Source organism: Arvicanthis niloticus, chromosome X (genome assembly GCF_011762505.2).
Source record: "Arvicanthis niloticus isolate mArvNil1 chromosome X, mArvNil1.pat.X, whole genome shotgun sequence".
NCBI classification, from domain to species: Eukaryota; Metazoa; Chordata; class Mammalia; order Rodentia; family Muridae; genus Arvicanthis; species Arvicanthis niloticus.
In genome coordinates, this window is record NC_047679.1 from 68854332 (window position 1) to 68876861 (window position 22530).

General features: G+C 35.1%; 1 pseudogene; it reads right to left on the bottom strand.

Annotated features, from left to right (window-relative positions):
- Positions 1-16604: 16604 nt before the first annotated feature.
- On the bottom strand, positions 16605-18431 carry LOC117695010 (heat shock protein HSP 90-beta pseudogene; annotated as a pseudogene).
- Positions 18432-22530: the final 4099 nt, after the last annotated feature.

Genomic DNA, 22530 nt, shown 5'->3' on the forward strand with positions numbered 1-22530 from the left:
ATGGACATTTTTATTAAATTAATCCTGCCAATCCATGAGCATGGGAGATCTTTCCATCATCTGAAATCTTCTTCAATTTCCTTCTTCAGATACTTGAGGTTCTTGTCATACAGATCTTTCACTTGCTTTGTCAGAATCACTCCAAGATATTTTACATTGTTTGTGACTATTGTGAATGGTGTCATTTCCCTATTTTTTTCTCCCTTCCACCCCTTGCTTGGTCCTTGTGGCTGGGGCAGACATCTAGCTGTTTTGCTCCTGTGAAGACACCTTTCTTGAGATATCCTAGAGGAGCCACTGCACTTAGAGCAGCTGGAGCTCAGGATCACACAGTCACAGAGACATCTGGACCCTGTGGAGTTCTGACACAATCCAGATAACTGGAAGGAGAGGCTCCAGTCAGGGACAGTGAGTACAGGTATCACTAATGTTAACCAGATGGTGAAAAGCAAGTACAAGAATGTAAGTAACAGAAACCAAAATTACTTGGCATCATCAGAACCCAGTTTTCCCACCATAGCAAGCCCTGGACACCCCATCACATGGGAAAAGCAGGATTCAGGATTAATATACCTTTCAAGATAACGTTTTCTTTCTTTCAAATGAATGAATTTCTCTTTTACAATTATAGGCATATTATATAGATATGAGTGAACATATTGCAAAATTCATTTGTAAAAGCATATTGTAAACAACTGATTTTATTGTGAGGTTGATACCAATTTCCACAAAATATGGTCAAGATACTATATATATATATATATATATATATATATATATATATATATATATATTTCATCTTGAAAATTGCTCCTTAGATAGAACCACATTGTATTTTATATACCTACATACCACAAAACAGATATCATCTACACACTTACCCACAAATTCAGCCTGTAAATTAGTTGACTAAGGTCTGTGTGAAAAAAATCTACAAAACCATAAATATATTTGTAAGAAATACTGTAGGAACAATCATTTTTATTCCTTTATTTTTTAGAATAGTTTATTATAATTCTGATAGATATAATGTTATAGGATTAATTTTTGTTCTTCCTTTTACCCCCAATTTCTTTTTTCTATTACATTTGTGGTTTTTCTTGTGTTTATAATTAACCCTGAAGATTGACAGAATTTTAATTCATTACTTTTTTACTCCTTTAATAACCCACCCAGACCATAAAAACTTTAGAGCAAAGAGGTTATTTATACTTTCAATCCCAGAGGAAAGAGTTTGTCATGGCAGGGTTTGTTTTTTTTTTTTTTTTTTTGTATCAGGTAGCAATAATTTTTGCAGTACTACTTTTAACTTCAAGGATGAAGCAGAGAGAGTAAATTGGTCATTTGAAATATCCAGTGAACATTTCCTCCAGCAAGGTCTCTTAAATCTTCACAGACAGCATTGTAAGCTGAGACCAAGTATTAAAATGTCAGAGCCTTTGGGGGACATTCTCATTACAAACCACTGTATTTAGTAAAACACGTTTTTAAAATGTTGTTTGTTACTTTCATCCTGTCAACACTTCTATTGTACAATTAGACATGTTTTGACAGGTCATAGGCCCTATAAATTTACTATTATTCTATTTAATAGTATTAATTTACTTCTGTTTTCAATTGTTTTTATTTGTTCTTTAATTTTTTTATAGTCCAGACATTTTCCCCCTACTGGTATACCCTCAGTCTTCCCACATTCCACACCTTCTCCACTGTCTTCAAGAGGATGCCACATCCACACCCCCACTCTCACCCCACCAGATCTCTCTACTCCCAGGGGACTTAAGTCTCTCGAGGGTTAGGTGTATCTTCCTTCTCTCATGTAGTCTATACCCAGCAGTCCTCTACTGTATATGTGTTGGGGTTCTGAGGTTAGCTGGTATATGCTGCCTGTTTGGTGGTCTAGTGTCTGAGAGATCCTAGAGGTCCAGGATAGTTAAGACTGTTGGACTTCCTATAGGGTCATCCTCTTCCTCAGCTTCTTCCAACTTTTCCTGAATTCAACAACAGGGGTCAGCAACTTCTATCTGTTGGTTGGGTGTAAGTTTCTACATCTGACACTTCTGCTCTTTCTACATCTGACTCTTTTAACTCTTAACTCTTTCTACATCTGACTCTTCTGATTCTTCAGCTGCTTGTTGAGCCTTTCAGAGTGCAGTCATAATAGACCCCAGTTTGTAAGCACACTGTAGCCTCAGTAGTAGTGTCAGGTCTTAGGGCTTCCCCCTGAGCTGTATCCCAATTTGGACCTGTCACTGAACCTCTTTTTTTCCTGCAGTACTTTCAGACAGGAATAATTCTGGGTCATAGATTTTGACTATGGGATGGCAACCCCATCACTCCACTAATAAAGTGTTGTTATACATAAAGATTAGTGTATCTCTAAATACATAGAAGTGTCTTTTTCAGCATATAGTGGTTAACACAGACTTGCAACTCACCAAAATGCAGAGAATATGAGACTTTGAAATGTTCAGGGCTAAACTAGACATATATATTATAGCTTATCCTTTCAATACTCAGAATCTTATTGTCCAAAAGTTGCAAGAGTAGTGTAAGTGGGAGAGGTGGTGGATAACTACAGGGAAATGGTGTCTTCTCAACATGCCAGGGAAGCTCCATACAAGAACGGACCTAGATTGGTTGTAAAAGCATCTGAAAGATTTATGCAGTTTCAAGTCAGGAAAAATACCAGCAGGGAGAGCTAACTTGGACACAAGTCTCACCCTTGTCAGAGGAATTATTGGCTATTTTTAGTTACTAAAAGACCAAACATAAAGTATTGTTAATTATGTAGCCCATAATAAGTCACTGTGTTACAGTAGAAGTCCACAGATACAAGAATATTTGTGTGCCAAAAATTGGTCTTGATGGTGATAATGGATTCAAAATAAGGTATTAAGGAAAGGAGTATTGTTGGAGAAATAGGCGTGAATATGATCAAAACATATTGTATGAAACTGTCAATGAACTAAAAAAATACTATATGTATTATCTGGAAGTATCTTTATCATTAATTTCATCTAAACTTTAATTATTATTATTACTTTAATGATATTCCTAATTCAGCACTAGAAACAAACTCATATTGCTAAAACTTCTTGAAAAATGATTTAATTTTTCTGCGATACTTTATGAAAGGTCAAAGCTAGTTGACATACATTACATAATATAAGTTATTTTGTCCAGTATAACTAAAGTTAATTTAAGGTGCAATTAATATAAACTTAGTAATGTGTATTTTTCTTGTTTTATATTAGAGGTTTACAGTTCTATACATATTTAAGTCATATAGTTGATCTCAGTACTAGATTTATTTCTGATGCTCAAATATTATTTGTGCATGGAAAATCTTGTTCCATAACAAAAAAATTCATTTCAAACATGTAGCTTTTCTAAAAGAAGATAAGTCTGCTAAGGAGGAATATTCTGTCACATTTAGATGTACTACTAATATTTTTGGAGTTTGTCATTCATAATTTTCTTAAAACATAGTATTTAGTAATTTTACTCATATTTAGTTTTTTTCTCTCTGATCTTCTATAATCAAGATTTATTTTAATAGGAATCATCACACAGATTTTTACATAAGTTGTTTTGCAGATAATCTTCAAAAACACTTATTTCATTAGTTAATTTTTTGTCACTGTAATAAACTGCTATGATTAATGCAGTGTGAGGAGGATAGGGTTTATTTGACTTATGGTTCAAGATATATAAGTCCACAATGAGAAAGCAATGAAATTACAACAAAAGCCAGAGATGGTGAGAGGATCAGAAATCTGAGAACTCACATCTTATACCATAAGCTCTAAGTAGAGAGAGCAAATTAGAAGGAAAGCAAGGAAAGCCTCCCCTATTCTGGGTTATATTTCTTTTTAGTATACTTTTCATATATTGACAATTTTTAAAATATACTATGTTCAGCACTTCTAATTTGTATAAACAAGTCCCTAGTAACTGAAAAAGTATTTAGGTAAATGGAAATAAAGTTAAGATATAGTACAAATGTCATGTTTTATTAGCCATAGGCAGATTATTGACAGGAGAAAAGCATAACACAAACTTATACATACATATAGACAGATGGATCTACTAAAAAAATCCATCAGTAAGTTTATATGTAGGCTATACAGTGGCAGGAATCATTACTGCAGGCCACCTGTGAGGAAAAAAATGTTTTCAACAACAAAACCTTTTCTCCTATTTTTGATCATATTAAAGTTTTTCCCAAGGCTTCTGACCTGCTAGTGAAGGAACAGGTTATTCAGACAACTGCTGCATCATATGTTTGTCAGAGGCCAAACAATAAACCTGAACCCCACGAAGTGTTTGTCAGTAGTATTTGTCATTTATATCTCAACATTCCCTTACTTTCAACAAAAGAATGCATCTACTGTTTTTAAGGAGCTCCAAGAACACTGAATTGAAATTATTTTTTGGGTCAAATACACCAAGCATATCTTACAGCTCCAAAAGCTATCCAGCAGTGTATGCTTTACTTTATCAGCCTTTGATTTTTTTATCTATCTTTATATCCATGTAGTATTTATATTTGGGGGTAGGAATTACATTTTAATGCAGAACAAAAATATTTTACTAAGAATCCACGATGTGTTTTAACCAGACTTGATGAAAAAATTATTGCCTCATTAGTCTCCAACAGTTTCAAATAAATAGGAGTTTAACTAAGAAAAACTTTTGTCTCATTTGATTTTTGATTATTTAAAATGAGTTTCTCTCTATGCTTCTGCATGCTTTCAGCAGTTGCTTGTGGCATCTCTATTTGTTCTGATGATCCAGTTGTGACTCCTGTGATGTTCTGGCACCTCTTTGTGCCTAATCCATTTGCCCTCATGGAAAGTGATTTCTTTTCCTTTTGGCAAATTTCACTAAGCCAGTGAGTCTTATTCTCTTACTGGACCGAATTATAGCAGTGAATAGCAAAACTTCATTGTCTAAACGATGGCCAAATGAGTCTAAAATTATTAATTTTTTAAAGAAAGAACACTAAATAACCTGAATATCAGACTTGCAAAGATATTACCTGTATTTACACTTTATAATTAAAAATTTCTTGCTAGTATATAGAGCCTTGGTGTTCAGGATGCAGTGCAGAACATACTGGCTGGGTTTTACATACTCAAAGTGAATCAGAACATTTGCATACTCTGGCTTTTCCTGTTTTTATTCTTCTGTATTTCATAGAAGGTGGATAGTAACATGAACAAGGAATTTGAGCCTCTGAATTTATCAATAAATTAAAAGCTTGCTATTATCTCTCTTTAATGAACTTTTTCTTATCATTCACATTGTATAATGTTAGAATGATTCTAGTATTGGCTTAAATTTGATCACTTTTAAGGTATAGTATATAATGAAAGCATTAATATATTCACTTATAAAACTATTCAAATATGCATTAAAACATTTGTATCAGCTATCATAATATGTTTTGACAAATGACTATTTACTTAGGTGTCAAATATTTTATGGTTGCATTGCTTAGTGTCTTGTCACCTTTACATGAATATATAACACAATTTCTTGTTCCTTTCCACTCCCATGTAAATGATGCAAATTGAGTAATTTCAATTTCATTACCCAATGATTCTGAAATTACTAAGAAATACTCATGATTTTTCTCTTGGATCTTAACTTAGACTTTTAAGTTTTTTGATAAAATTTAAGCCTCATATTTGGCAAAATGAAATAATTATAAAATATTCAATGCTATTTATATTTAATTTAGAAAAAAATAAAAAATCTTGTTACCACCTGTAAGATAAATGATGGCATGCCTTTCCAAATATACTCTCCCCTATTTCTTATTATATATCTTAAACATCATGAATTTTACCAGGCACTATCCTATTTAATCTACAACTCTAAATTGTTCAGATTTAGGAATTTGAATTGATACTTCTATTTCTCTGAGCCTTCTTCCCATAACAAGATTATGTTAATTCTATGTACTCCAAGATGTTATTTCTATTTTGGAGGTTAATCAAAAAATATGTTGAAGTTGTAGACATACAAATATTCAGCTAGAAATAAACAGTGTTAATTTTGTGTCTTTTGACCTGAGTATTAATTTATTCTAGAGAATTTTTAATACAGCAACATGGCTGTTATGACAAAGGAAGACATCCGACAACCTTCTAGGTCTGCATGATCCCAGTGGAATACAGATAGCAGTTAATCCCAGCATTCAGGAGACAGAGGCATTCATATCTTTGAGTTCTGTTCAGTCATTTAGTCAGTCAGTTGTGTACAAATCAGTCGATTCAGTGCTTAATGAGTTGGTAGTTAGTGCAGTGAGCACAGGAAGTAAAATTGAGTTCAGGTAAGTTCAGTTCACTAAGTCATCATAGGAGACAGTGCAGTAGAGTAGAGTTCAGTTTCATTCACTTAATGCAGCAGAGGCAGTTGAAGCCAGAGAATAAGAAGGAGCCAGAAGATTAGAAAAAATGCCAGGGTTACTTTGAGGCCAAGCAAACCAAATTGTTGAGAAGCTGGGTGAAACTACATTAAATCAGTCATCTTGGAAAGGAATTTGAACCAAAGCAACTGAATTGAACCAGACAGCCATAGTTCAGAAAGAGCTAGAAAAGTATGAGTGTATTCATCAGTAAGCCTTTGAGATAACAACCCCATCACGCAAATAAATTTTACTTTTAGAATTCTTAACTGATAGTAATTAACACATTGTAGCATTAATTTTAACATAATTACAAAAAATCTACTCAGGTGTTCATCATAAGTAATCTTTAAAAGTATGGTATATATTAGATACATAGTTATATTTTAACTAGAAAAATGTTTTCTTAGTTTCATACCTAACTATCTAATCTAATCTAATCTAATCTAATCTCTGTAGTTTCCTTAATTGCATCTGGACTCAACTACAATGTATACAACTGTGACACCCTGAAAACAATTTTTCTGATTGCGTTACTGGAAGCAGAAGACCCACCCTAAATGTGGTTGGAACCTTCTAGTGGTAGCTCAAATAAAAGAACATACAAAATGGAAACATTGTTTATTGCTGCTTGTCTTTACTCTAGCTGAGAAACTCATTCACCTTGTTGTTTTGCTAGCTCTTCATCAATATATTTTTGTGTAACTCTTGTTTTAAATTGCTTTATTTTTATTGGTTATTTTATTTATTTACATTTCAAATGTTATCCCTCTTCCTGTTTTCCCCTCCTCAAACCCTCTATCCCCTCCTTCTCCCCCTGCGCCTCTGAGGATGCTGCCTCCCCACACACCTACCCACTCCTGCCTCACTGCCCTAGGATTCTCAGGAGACAGTTGTATTGGATTCCTGTCAGTAAGCACTTCTTGGCATCAGCAATAGAGTCTGGGTTTGATGGCTGCATATAGGATGAATCCCCAGGTGGAACCGTCTCTGGATGGCCTTTCCTTCAGTCTCTGCTCTACTCTTTGTTCCTTTATTTCCTTTAGGCAGGAACAATTCTGGGCTCAACCAGGGGCCATTACCTAACCTCTGGATATGGTCTCTACATGTTCTTTCTCCTCTGTATTGGGTATTTCAGCTAATACCATCCTTGTTGGGTCCTGGAAGCTTCTTGGTTTCCTGGCATTTGGGACTTTCTGGTGGTTACCCACAGCTCCTCATTCCCCACTGCTACACACCTCTGTTCAATTTCCTGACCCTCTGTACATCTCCCCTATCTGCTCCTACACCTGATCCCGCCCTCCCTTATTCCCTACCCTTCCTCCCTCCTTCCCAAATTCCTCCCCCTCTACCTCCTATAATTATTTTGTTACTTTTCTAAGTAGGACTGAAGCATCCACACGTTGTTCTTCCTTCCTTCTGAGCTTCATACCTTCTGTGAGTTGTATCTTGAATATTCCAAGCTTTTTGACTAGTATCCACTTATTAGTGAGTACATATCATGTGTGTTCTTTTCTGACTGGTTTACCTCACTCAGGATGATATTTTCAAGTTTCATAATAAAATGAACTTCGTTGGTCTTCAAATGAATATTGAAGACCAATAGCTCTTCAGGAATCCTATATGCCTTACTTCCTCATTGATACTGTTGAGCCATCTAGCCTCATGTGTGCATTTACTGTCCAATTCTTTACATTTCCAATCTCTCTCTCTCTCTCTCTCTCTCTCTCTCTCTCTCTCTCTCTCACACACACACACACACACACACACACACACACACACACACTCATATCACTCATCTATCAGTTCTGACCAGTTAGAGAACACTAATCAATGCAACTATATTCAATTATACAAGTATTATACAAGTATTTTCTTCATGTTAAACATACTCTAAAGGTTGACTTGATATGAAAAGGATGAGTTATATAGGTGTTGAAATTATGGCAAATTAATTCGAGACCAATTCTTTTGGGTTCAGACTCTATCTCAGAGAACCGGACCTAAGGTTGACTCCAGTTAACTAACAGGCCAATGTCTAGCACCAATTTTCAGATTACACCACCCTCCCAATGAAACTTATGTCTAACACTAGTTTTTGGGGTATTTGCCAACAAATCCACACCTCCAGGTTACAAGCCTTCCCCTGACACTTCACTTAATAGCAAACACCAATCAAAAAGAAATCAGAAGTTAGGTTAATGGTTTGGCTCCCCATACCAACCAATTACTTTAAAGGCCATAATGCCCCTCACAATCAGATGTGTATCAGGCTAGATACCCCATTCTTCCCTCAATAAACACTTGCCTAATACTGGGTTCATGGCCCCCTCCTGTTTTCCTCTATCAGAGAGTATGATGTGGCTTAAGTGAAAGCTTAAATAAAGAGATTGCATCAGATTCAACTTCCAGATGATCTTTTGAAGTCCATGAACATTTCCTGCTACAACAATAAAAATGTTATTTCTTCATAAAGATTGAGAGGAAACCAGTGTATATCTTTCTTATATCTTTATTAATGTATATTACATTCTTTAAGCCAGGCTTCTTTAGCTATATGGGAAAATATATTTGAGAAATTGTACTACATAATAACTAGAAAAAAAGATTATGCATATTTCTCTTTGTAAAAGGAGACATTGAACCATACATAGGGGTTGATGATTTAAGTTTTTTCCAGAATTGACAAATTAAGAAGAGTATACACAAGGGTATCTCGGTCTGGGGTCGGACTCTCTGGGGCAACTGCAGCCACAGAATTCCAATCATCTTCATCCTCACTAATACTCCCATCAGAGTTAGTTAAAATTATGAGGGCAAGCCTCACTAGAAGATGGCTCATCACCTGCATCTCGGGAAACAGACGCTCTGCTGCAAAGTGAAAGCAGAAAAGCGAACGTGGTATGAGGAGTCTTTTTAGTTTTCTTCTTAAGGGTCTGGGGCCCAACATGAAAGGAATGTTGTCGGCCTGGAGGGAGGGAGAAATCTGCTAATTGTTTATCCAGGTCATAAAGAGTGTTTTTAAAAGGGAAAGTTGTTCTTGATAATTATGGGCCAAGTCTGTGAGGACACTCAAGTCTTTGGCAGTAGGCATGGAGCATGCCTGCAGGAAAGGGGAGTGTTGTTAGAAAAACTTGATCAAGAGGAGAAGATGGATAGGACTGTGGCCGGCAATAGAAAGTCGGAAAGAAGTGATTAGAGAGTATCTCTGGGATTTTAGAGGTTGAAAGAACCACATGTTTTTCAAGAGAGGGTCAGTCCCGATTGTGATATCGAGCAGCCTCGTCATCAAGGGCAGCTGTGTCTCCCAGATTGAGTGGTTCCTCTCCGCCTTCATTCTCAAGACCAATCAAAGAGGGATAAAGAGGAGTGGCTTTAATAGTTTTAGTGGGCAAAGTTGAGGGTGCCTTTTGAGAAATTTCTACAAGTGAGGAACCCCCCCCCCCAGGGACAGGAATTTTGAGAGGGTGGTCTCAAACAAGGGGATTTGGAGGGAGGGCACAAACTCTGATGTAGGGACTTCTTTCCCTCTTCAATGATATTTTGAACATCATGCCAATTACTGTGGGTCTTCAATAGGTCATGAATGAGATTCCAGTAACTAAAAGCTGTAACAGGGACCTTTTCTGGACCAAAGGTCTTATAATAATCTTGTAAACAAACACCTATACTCTTCCACTTCTTCCGATTAATGGTTCCTTCTTGGGGGAACCAGGGACAAAGGTAAACCAGAAAATTAAAAACTCCCTTTAAGTCTTTCTCTTCAACCCTGGTTCCCCAGGTCTCAAAGAAATCCTTAGGCCCTGAAAAAAATAAATCTTGCTGAGAAATATTCTGACACATGTCTATATAATGCACCACCTGATTACTAACCAAATGCCAGTCTCAGCATTGGTGAACTCCCAGAGTCCTGAATGCTGGCTCCACTGCCACTTGAAGGTGGGGTAGTGGTCCTCTCCAGGGGTCTTATAGCCCCACATTAGGCACCCCTTGTCTAGTCCAGCTAGACAATCAAGTGAGATCCCCAGACCCTATGGAGAGGACTGAGATTCGTGAGAAAATAAAGAGGCAATGCAAGTCAAGAAGTCGGATCAAGCTGGCAAATCTTTTATTGTTCACACCAGTTATATTCTCTAAAAACAGGATATGGGGAGGGGCAAGAAGGGAAAGAGGGATTTGCAGGTGGAGGAAACTAGCTGCAGCTCTGGAGTCTAACTAGATTATACCCGTTGTTCTCATAAAGCCTTGCCATTACCAGGGGTTCTAAAAACATCTATCTAGCAGGATGTTGGCTAAATCTAAAGATCAGGAGGAAGGGTTACCAGGGTAGATTGCTATGAGACCTTGTTTGAAGCTCTGAAAACTGAAAATACAGCAAGTAAATTATGGAAGGTAAACAGAAAGAAGAATAGTAGATACGAGAGCTAAGGGTGAGTGTTTGCCAAGAATAAGGCCTTGCCATGGCTTCCCACAATTTTTAGCTTTACTTTGATAGTGAAACGACTCTTGGCCTTATTTCAAATATACAATACTAAATATTATCTAACATGCAACAAAAATAGGTTTAAGTAAAAATTTTGTAGCACTGGGATTTCTATTATGACCTCATGTATTGTTTGGTTGGTTTAATAAAGTTTATTTCAGATCATCTAGAGTGTCTCAAGAATGAGTTTTAGAATACACCATAAAGTGTAAATGGGAGAATATGAAATTTCTCCCTACTACAAATTAGAAGTTATGATTTTGCTTCATAATTTTAGAAGCAAAATTCTCAGTTGTTAAATCTAAATGTGTACTTGTTTCAACACTGCCTGTCCCTATATTTATTTTGCAAGCAATTTTACATGTCTTTAAATCATACAGTTGTGCCATCGCCTGAAAGAAATAAGGCCTGTGGCAACTAACCCAGGGCAGCTGCCCAAGATAATCACACTTGAAGACAAAGATATCATGGCAAATGTTCATAGTATTCTTGTGCTATAATTAAAGATGTCAAGTTCAGGGCCAAATTTTAATTATGCTTAGGAAATCAGAAGATTCATTGCTTTTAGAGCTGCCCTTGTACTCCATAAACAGAGGATGTAAAGAAGCCATTTTAAGCCAGGATCATAGCACAAAGCTAGTTGGTAATATTATGATCCTTCTTTTCTATTTGGAAATTGTTGTGTTGTTCAAATTTTTTAACTATAATTCCTAAATTTACATATAATTGGCTCAGCATTTGTTTCTTTTGAGAACATCAATCTTGATAAGTTACATGATAAATGTCAAAGAGAAACTAAGAGATAAACAAATCAACTTTCTTTAAATCACATATGGAGTTACAGGCTGAGTAATTCTGATATGAAATGTTTGGGACAAAAATTGTTTTGGATTTGAGGCATTACTGAACTTTGAACCATTTGAATATATATCATGAGATGCTATGGAGATGGAATCCAAGTTTCCTGACAATGTTCTTTAATGTTTTTATTTGCATTATACATACAGCTTGAAGGCAAACTTACATGACATTGAAGTATATTTGAGGTATGAGTATAGTTTGGAAAATAAAGTTAGTTGTCAATGATTAACTTGTGGTATCATGTTGGAGGAAAATATGTTTCAGACGTTAGAGGATATCAAAGTTTAGATTTTGAGTTAGAAATACTCTACCTATAATTAGTTACATTAACCACTTTATATGTCTTATATATCACTATCATTAAACTATACCAGTAAATGGAAAGTATAAACTACGTACCTTAATAAAATTAAGTATTTCAGTCTGCATTAGTAATTGGTCTACCAATAATATTTCATTTTTTTCTTTGTTCAGAGTACAACATACAGAAAATTTTCTATTAATTTATTACTTATTTATAAATTATTAATTTATAAATTATTAATAAATTTATTGTTATTAATATATTACTATTAAAATTGAATATGTATATTAATCCTGTATTTTACTGTAAACCACAAGAGAGTTGATAATATGATTAACATGATGACTTTCAAGAAAATCTGTTTTAAAATTTGTCAGATACTCACTTAGAAGCAATGGTATTTCAGACAAAGCCTAGAAGAATTATTCCTTCTAGGTCTCATTCTGGGTATAAATTATTTACTTGCATCTGTTCAACTACTGTTTTAAATATATAAATATATTACATTTTTTGCAAATTTAAATGATCTCAGCCTGGAAGTATTTAAATAACATTTCTGACTTTCCAAAAAATACTTGGTAAAATTAAGTTTAGTACCTATATACTGTTTCTTATATCTGCATTTAAAGGTGTTAGAATTTATGACTAATTAGAAAAACTAGGAATATTAAAGACTACCTATTGAATTTAAGATATGATATATGATATTCAAATGAATAACATAGATCTTGTTGCTTTTCAATATATTATTTCTGGAAGTTGTCAATTTAATAATTTAGAATAGAAAGTAGATAGAAGCTATAACATCTATTTTATATAGTAAAAGTATTATTCAGTTTTGAAAATGTCCAATATGTGTTGAAAATCCTTAAATGCACTGTTTTCTACCATTTAATATCATTCATTTTTTTTCATCTTTAGGACATCATATGACAGAAATGACTGACATTCATATATCAAGTCAGAGAACATTTTGGAAGGGAAACAGTAGTCTTTGTTGTGATTGTTTCATTGTTGTTTGGGAGCAGAACATCCATCAGGAAATTTCTTTCTTGGTATTGACCTGTGGGCATGGCTATGCAACATTTTTTTGATTGCTAACTGTTGTGGGAGAAGTAGTTCTATCACCAGGAAGGCCATGTAAAAAAGCTAGCACAACAGAACCTGGGGAAAAGCCAGTAAGCTGAATTCTTTCATGGTTCCTTCCTTTGTTCCTTTGTGGGTTCCTGTTCTTACTTCACTCAATGATGTATTGTTAACTGGAACTGTAAGCCAAATTCACCCTTTTTTCTCCAAGTTTCTTTGGGTGATGATTATTATCTCATCAAGAGGAAATACCCTAGAACATACAGGAATAGTTTTATATAAACTGGTAAGATGTTAAATCACCCTTAACATTCAAATTGTCTCATTATCTTTAGTTTACATCTGCATAGTGTCCACATTATCCTTGGGTTACACCAGAAATTTGTACATATAATTTGGGGTAAGTTTTTCTCTTTTCTAGAGCACAGTTCTTTTCATTTTAATTAAACCAAATTCTCCTCCATACTGACATTAATTCAATTTAATTTTTTCTTTTTTCTTTTTTTTTCTGTTTAAATTTAACCTGATAATCATAAATTTGATTGGGTGGAGGTCAGTAAAAATTACCCCCAAGACAGCCATCAGTTGCAGTTTTCAATGTATTCGCTTCCCCATCATGACTACATTGGCAGATTTCATAACACAATGACAGAGAAAAAAAACTGATGTGAAATAAAACTTAGTAGTATTTATCATAAAGTGAATAAGCTAAAAGGAGAAATTAAATTCAAATAAAAAATGGAATAACTCACTTAAAACATAGAAATTAGAGCTTAGATTGTTAGTTCAATATGGTATGAAAAACTTATTATTTATTATTTTGAGTGAAAATAGAGTTGTCACATATTAAAGATAACCTGATAATTGGTTTATTTGAATTTAATGTGTATGGGAATACAGTAGAGATAAGACTGCAAAACTCTGTTCAAACATTTTATAAGGCTATGCTTTAGATTTTGAACGTTTTTTTAAATACATTTGTGAGTGTGTATGTGTGTGTGTGTGTGTATGTGTGTGTGTACATGTATATGTGTGTCTGTCTGTTTGGTTGTGAGGGTGGGTATGGTGGGTGGGTGGGTGTGGGTGGGTGTTTGTGTATGCATATTTTTATATATATCCCATGACATGCATGTGGGAGTCAGAGAAAAACTTGCTGTATTTCAAGTGTGAGTTCTTTCCTTCCACCATGTAGAACAATGAGACTTAACTTGCTATGTGAACAATAGCTTCGCTTGTTGAGCCATCTAAATAGCAGGAGTGAATTTTAATACTGTTAACACATTCCTAAAATCCTAGTGTAAGGGTAAGCTGAAACCTGAGGATGTTAGATTGATCAGCTACCTGGCCTTTACAGATCACTGAGGTTCCTACCTCAAAATGAAATAAACAGATTAAAGAAAATATTCAACATCAACCTTTAATTCCCACAGAACCACATGAGTCCTTTCTTCAAAATAAAATAAAGCGTAATCTTAATGTCTTTTCTCATTAATGAGTAAAGATTGTAGAGTCATACAAACCATTGTGGGAATTGTATAACTATGAAGAAACAACAACAACAACAACAACAAAAAAAAAAAAACCAAAGAATAAAACCTAACACAATGTTTTACAATAATCCATTTTTATTTTTTTTTTCTGGTCCCTCACCTGCAATAGAAGACATTGCTGATATGAAAAGACAATACAGCCAGAAATCCTAGTATTACGTATAGTCATGTTTTTTTAAACTATTATTTTGCCTTGAAAAACTAGCCTTTAATGGTCACCAACAGGTCCACATCTTCCTCATCTTTCAGGAGAAATTTAAGATAAGCACACAACCTTGTGAATAGCTTAGAAGAGAGCAGAAAGCAGGTAAGATCTTCTGAATTGAGTATCTGGACCATCAAGATAAGCACTTGGTGGAATTACACTTAAATATTTACATTTGGTATGATTATTCTGACACCCAGGCTCTCCTTTGAGGCAACATCCTCCATGGCTGTTTAGTACTGTTGAATTTTTCTCTGCTCTGTCTCTCTCTAGAATATTCCCAAATTCAAGGACAACCCAGCATCAAAATATTTTTCCAAAACTGAGAATTTGCAGTTAGTATTTATATTTTGTACTTTATCAACTGAAGGTTGATTCATCCAGGAAGGTGGCTCTGCTGGGCAAAGGTTTTGTTTTGGTATTCATTTCTCAAGGCTCCATAATAGTTTAAGTTGATCTCCTCCAGATTTCGTATCTGTTGCCAGGCAGGTGGTTAGGATCCTCTTTCTAGTCATGGTTTAAAGTCTTCAACAAGTTGAGTCTTGGGTGATTCCTTTGTTTAGGGGATGAGTTTCAGAGCAGTTCAATCTGAACCTGCATGCGCATGGTTAGCATCATTGAAGCCATGACATAGAGAGAGGGAAAGTTGTTGTAGAGCCTCCATGCCAGCCTGAAGAACAGAAGCATTGTGCGGGTAAGGATTGGGCCAAAGCCACCATAGGTGCGGGTGGCAGGCATGAGCGACTGGTCGCCCAGTCCTAATAGAGCCATGGACATGTGGAGGTGGGCACTTCCACTGTCCATAGGCACACTGATTTTTCTTGGGCCTTCTCCCTGGCCACTGGTATCAGCACAACACAACCCTATTCAGGAGAGCCAAAGCTGCATGTGGGTAGTCCAAGAGTTTCTGAAACTTTAGTAACAACTGTGACATCACAGAGCTTGCCTGCGCATGCACAGAATGCTGGTAGCCACTGCTTGGCTTCTACCACCTTCAGCTACTTAAGGATATTCAGATGTTATGCAAATGTAATATGTTTGACAAAGTAGTTTTGGTACCCTTGTCGATATAGAACTGACAATAAATCTGCTTCCTTTTCTAAGCAATGAAAGTAGCATACATACTGTTTTGTCCTTGTGAGGAACCAGAGGGGATAACCGCTTTCAGTCTCAGACATAGTTGTGGGTATAAAGAAGGCTTAGAGAGTGTCATATGTATAAAAGACATGTTGAAATTGTGGTTTTGTAGACTAGCTCATTTTAGTTTTCCCATCTTTGAATACAGCTGTAGGAGTATTGATTTAGAAAAACCAGTGACCTAGATTCCTCTGAATACGTGAAGCAATAATTCACATTTCAGTATTTGTTAAATTACCTAATGTTGGAATTATTTATACAGGTTATTTACATTTACATATTTTAGTTTTATATACTATGAGTTTCAGAGCAGAATCAAACAAGCAAACAAACACACAATATACAATACCTAGGTCTAATATTGTGTGGGAGGGAGTTTTCTTGCCTTAAGGCATAGGACAGAATAGAAGAGATCCTCTAGACCTGCACAGAGTGCTAGGTACATCAGGGACAATCAAGGCTGTTGGAACAGACACAGGAAAACTATAAAGAGGTATGGACTTTCCAGGGGTTATCTAATCTACTTCTTCCATTCCACATGCATATTCATCAGCCTCAACTCAGTGACTCTCATCAAGAATAGTAGCAGAGGGCTCCTCTGCTGTCACCCCATTTTCATCTATCCAGGCCTCCTGTGATCATGCAGTAGATGTGGTTGAAGTGGGTTTGAAAATCTTCAAGTGAGAAATCTGTGGATGGCACAGCAGTTTCAATCAAAAAGAACCATGAGGACTTTTATAGCTTTGCCATTATTGTCTTCCTCAACCTTCTGTAGCTGGGTTTCCTCAATTGGGTGTTCAGTATTGATTTCTAGGTGCTTTCTGGCAATCATGTAGCTCATTGCAGACACATGTCTAAGTTTCTGAGCCTTTATGGTCCAGATCATGTTAGCTGACCAGCCGCAGCTGCTTGTAATAATGCAGCAGATTGAAGACACAAGCCTATGTGAGATTGTCACCTCTCAACTCTATTCCAAGATCTTCATTATGAGCTTGCAGAGATTCTCAAACTTCGTCTCTTTCTGCTCCATTTTCTTTCTTTCTTCCTCATCCTGTGGTAGATTAAGGTCTTCTTAATCACAAAGACAAGACATTTTCCATCAAATAATTTAAGCTACTTTATGTCTTAATCATCAGTAGGCACCATCATATATAAAACCTGAATGTCCCATTTCTACAAATACTACGAAAGAGGCAGAATTCGCCATATTTTATTTAGTCTCACTTTGACTTCTATGTCTCGTTTATATAAGAAACATACTCTGACAGATAGTCATCTCATATTCAGACTGAGAGATGTGGAAATGGAGGAATTCAGACAGAGTAATTTTCATGGATTTTAAGATTTGAATTCTTGGAGAATGAATCATAAAATGTCTTGTACTTCTATTTGTCTTCAGCCATCTCAGAGAAGGAGAGCCCAGGGCAGTTTTCATAATGTTTCTATGGATGTTTTTCAGGATTTTGCTCTGCTGGAAAATTACTCAGAAGATGATCATGGGCAGGTTCTGTAAGTCAACTACACCATGGATAACATGGAGGGACTCAGGTATCAGTTAATCAAAGATGTCCATGATGAACACTTGATGGGGTTTCTAGTTGATGTTGCTTTTCTTGTTCTCAAATTGTCAAAGGGACCTCACTTAGGAATGAAAAGCAATGACCTAATTTGAACTTTTACAGAGAAGTGCTTGACTGAAGAATGGGCTTCCCAATGATTGGTGAATCTCTTAGAGAATTCATATTTCTCTTGAATTATGTCATCTGTGTTCAAGGTCCAAATAAGCACAATATTATTCAACTCTTCTTATTAAATGTATTCCTCATTAATTTTATATTTCTTTCTTTCTTTCTTTCTTTCTTTCTTTCTTTCTTTCTTTCTTTCTTTCTTTCTGTCTTTCTCTTTGCCACTGTCATTCTCTTCATCTGATCCCACATTTTCAATTATTTTACTTTGATAAATAGAAGGTATTGGATAGTCTATGAACTGTGAGTGTTTCTTCATGATTTTCTTAATACTCTTTTTCGATGTGTATTCTGTTTAGTCTTCTTTGAGGCAATGGATATCTGGTGTACTCAAGCTAAGATTTTTCCATGATCTTATAATTTGTGTAGGATCCATCAGGGGAAGACTCTCAGGCACAACATTCATTGAATTTTGTGATAAGACCTAGTTTCTCTGCTACTAGATAAGATTAATAGAATTCAATACCAAACTGCTCACTCATGGAGATGTCTGAATTGGTCTAAAAATCCTCTATAAGTGTTTTTTGTTCCAGACTAATTGCCAATGTACACTCCTGAGTTTTGCAGATTGTGCAATTTTCAACTCTTTCCCAGTGTCCAACTTGGAAGGTCTGCCAGGCTGTCATAATGAATCTTGACCATTGCATCAGGAGCACTAGAAATAAATTACCAAGGAAAAATTCCTGTTTTAAATAGAAAATATTGATAGTGAGGGACAATGAGCTGAGTAATTTCTAACTGAAAGGCAAAAGTTTCCATCTCTTGGGGCAGGTCCTCACAGTTAAAATCAACCTCAGCACCAATGTCTTCCATATATTTACTGGGATGGCCTATTAAGCCCCACTTAAATAATTACACTGTTTTTCAAAGTGCCAAATGTCTACTTTCCTCTAAACAAAAGCATGGCCAGGCCATGGAACCAACTCTGGTTTAAGTTAGGGTTACCATTTCTTTAAAGAGACACCTTGACCTTGGCAACTTTTATAAAGGATAACATTTATTTGTGGCTAACTTAAAAGTTCTGAGGTTCAGTCTATTGTTATCATGGTAGGAAGCCTAGCTCATCAAGTCTGGCAGGAAACTGGAGTAGCTGAGAATTCTATGTCTTCTGAAGGCAAACAGGAGATAACAGGGTTCCAGGTGCTCGGAGGAATGTCTGTCAGCCTACACTGACAGTGACACACTTCCTTCAATAAGGCTACAACTTTTACTAGTGCCATTCCATGGGCCTGAAAAATTGAAACCACCAAATGGATAGAACCAGTAAATATCATCCTGAGTGAGGTAACCCAATCACAAAAGAACACACATGGTATATACTCACTGATAAGGGGATATTAGCACAAAAGCTCGCAATACCCAAGATACAACGCACAGACCACACATATGAAGATCATGAAGAATGAAAACCAAAGTGTGGGTGCTTTGGTCCTTATTGGAAGAGAGGAACAAAATACTCTCTGGAGGAAATATGGAGACAAAGTGTGGAGCAGAGACTGAAGGAAAGGCCATCCAAAGACTGCCCCACCTGGTATCTATCCCATATATAGCCACCAAACCCAGACATCATTGTGTATGCCAAAAAGTGCATGCTGGCAGGTGCCTGATATAGCTGTTTCCTCAGAGGCTCTTCCATTGCCTGACAAATACAGAGGCAAATACTCTCATCCAAAAATTGGACTGATTATGGGGTCCCCAATGGAGGAGTTAGAGAAAGGACTGAAGAAGCTTAAGGGGTTTGCAACCCCATAGGAAGAACAACAATATCAACCAACCAGACCCCCAGAGCTTCCACGGAGTAAACCACCAACCAAAGAGTACACATGGAGGGATTTATGGCTCCAGCCACATATGTAGTAGAGGATGAACTCATTGGGCATCAATGAGAGGAGAGGCCCTTTGTCCTATGAAGGCTGGATGCATCAGAATAGGGGAATGCCAGGGCAGGGAGGCAGGAGTGGATGAGTAGGGAACCCCTTCATAGAAGCAGGGAGAGGGGGATGAGGTAGGGATTTCCATGGGAGAGATTGGGAAAGGGGATAACAGTTGAAATATAAAAAAATAAAAGTATCTAATAAAATGAAGTAAAAAATGATAAATAAAAAATAATAATAAATAAAAAATAGAATAAAACATACTATGTAATTAAACTAAATATTGTTTGTTACCATTCTACTAATAATAAATTATTTTACTACCCAGTAGTAACAACTACATTATTTGATAAAAACTTGTTTATAAGGCTTCATATATTCATTTTTAAGTAATAGATATGAGTTATAGATTTTAATATTGTTAGATTATTTAAAATCTTGTATTTTTCCAATAAATAAATGGATTTACTTTTGTAACAATGTGATTAGCCTTTTATAACTTTAACTAATAAGAACCAGAAGATTCTGATAACTGTCACAATCTTTTTCACTCTAGGTGTTAATATTTTTTGATAGTTATAATAATCAGTGTTCTCTATCTCATCTATCATGTATTTTTTTGTTCCTTTATTCAATTGCTGTATTTTCATTAAGCATGTCTTCACTTGTTGTCTCTTAGTGTGGAGATAATATGTCTCAATTTTTAAGTCATTTACTGTATTTATTTTTTAGTTTTCAGATTTTTTAGTGTCCTATTGTATTTACTTTCTATTGCTATTATAAACCACCAACCAACAATTTAGTGAAGAAAGGTTTTATTTGGCTTATAGGTCAAAATTTTTCATTTTCTTAAGGGTTGGTTCTTCAAAAAGGTTTGAAAATGCAGACACATATGAATATATCATAATGAACATGTCATTTTTATTCAATATTTTTATATTTGTAATTCCTAGCTTATTTCCATTTTCTTAGGGATTGGTTCTTCAAAAATGTTTGACGATGCAGATACATATGAATATGTCATAATGAACATGTTGTCCTACTTTGTTCTCTATTACTGTGATAAACACCCTGATCAAAAGACACTTTGAGAGGAAGAGAGACTGGCTTACAGTTTTTAGTACATCATGAAGAGAAACAAAAGCAAAAATTCAAAACAGGAATTCAGAGGTAGGATCTGAAGTAGATACCAAGGAAGAATATTACCTATTTCTTTGTTCAGTCACTGTTATCTTGACCTGCTTTATTTCTTTCATTTTTATGTTTAATATATGTTTTCATATAATATGTTCTGATTATACGTTCACCGTTCTCTACTACATCCAGTTCCTCCCTACCTGTTTTTCCATTAAGAATTACTTCCTTTTTGACTCTTTTAAAAATAAATATCCCTCTAAAGATTATAGTATAATAAATAGTAAATATAAAAATATAATGATATAAAACAAAATCAAACAAATTATAATATGACAAAAAATAAATAGCATAAAATACACCCTAAAAGGGCAAAAGAAAAAGATGAAGATGGAGAGACACATCATTTACACATTCAGGAATTCTATAAAAACATAAAATTGAAAGACATAATATGTACACAAAATCTGTAGGGTTAAAAAGAAGATAAATAAGCTACTAATAGGAAAAAAATAAAAATTAAGAATGAAACTAAAATTTAAAGATTAGGTGTTGACATGCCATTCTGAGACAAGGAGCTTCCAAGAATGCTGGTGAATTCATTTTGTATTGACCATCTACTCGTGGACTTATGGCCTATCTTTAAGTTTATTTCCACAGTGAAATTTTATTGGAAAAATATTATTTGTAAGTTGCTATCAATTGGAGATAGCTTCTGGGTTAATAATGGAGCCTTTCTTATAAAACCCAGGACAATGTGCAAATACTATCAAAAGAGAAATAAAAATATCCACAGAATCATAAACTACCATTTAGAGCACAAGATTCATTGCAGAGCTATAAAGTCAAGAGAGAAAGTAAAATAAAAATGTAACATTTATAATTAACTTATAAGTATTTTTATCCCCTCCCTAATCTGAAGTAGTTCTGAACTATAATTCAAGGCTTTTTGAAATCGTTAACTCTATCTGTGGATTTAACACCTCAATAACCTGTGATTATTTGTACGTGCCTTCCTTTCTAGCTGTAAGTTTAGTAGTTTGCTCAGTGACACAAGTTGGTTAATAGATATAAGAAGACATATTCTTATTTAGAATATTTGGGATTTAAACTTTCTATTTTCTTCGTTTGAAATATGAAAGTGAAGTTTTTATATTTCAAGACTTTTATGTACAAAAGCAGAAACTCAAAATCTGTCAATACAGTTTTATTAAAACTCATGTAATGAAGAAAAAATATTAAAACTTTAATATGAATTATAAATGATTGTTCTGCTTTATGTACCCATTCCCTATCACTTTAACCAGGAAGGTTTTAGGAATATACCAAGTTTTGTACTTTAAATTACAGGGGAGTTTTGTATATATTTTCTTCTCTATGAACTGATAGAAAAATTATAATGCATTGCATTTTCTAATGTTCTTTGGTTCAGCCAAAAATAATCTTCAGTACTAGACATGAGGAAATTTGTTCAAAGCTGGTCTCATTGCTTTCAATTTTTTTCAAATATAGTTATTAACATACAGTTATAATGCCACCTCCCGTGTCCTCCCTCACCCATGGGAGAGAAACACGAGAGGCAAAATTTGGGTAGTTACTGCAAATGAGGACTTTACTTCTTCAAACGGTAAAGTGGAAAGACGCGGAAGGGATGAGATCCGGAAGGGGCCTAGCTTAAATACACCCTAGAGTGACGTATTCACTTCTGATTGGCTGTTCGCTCAACACCCAAT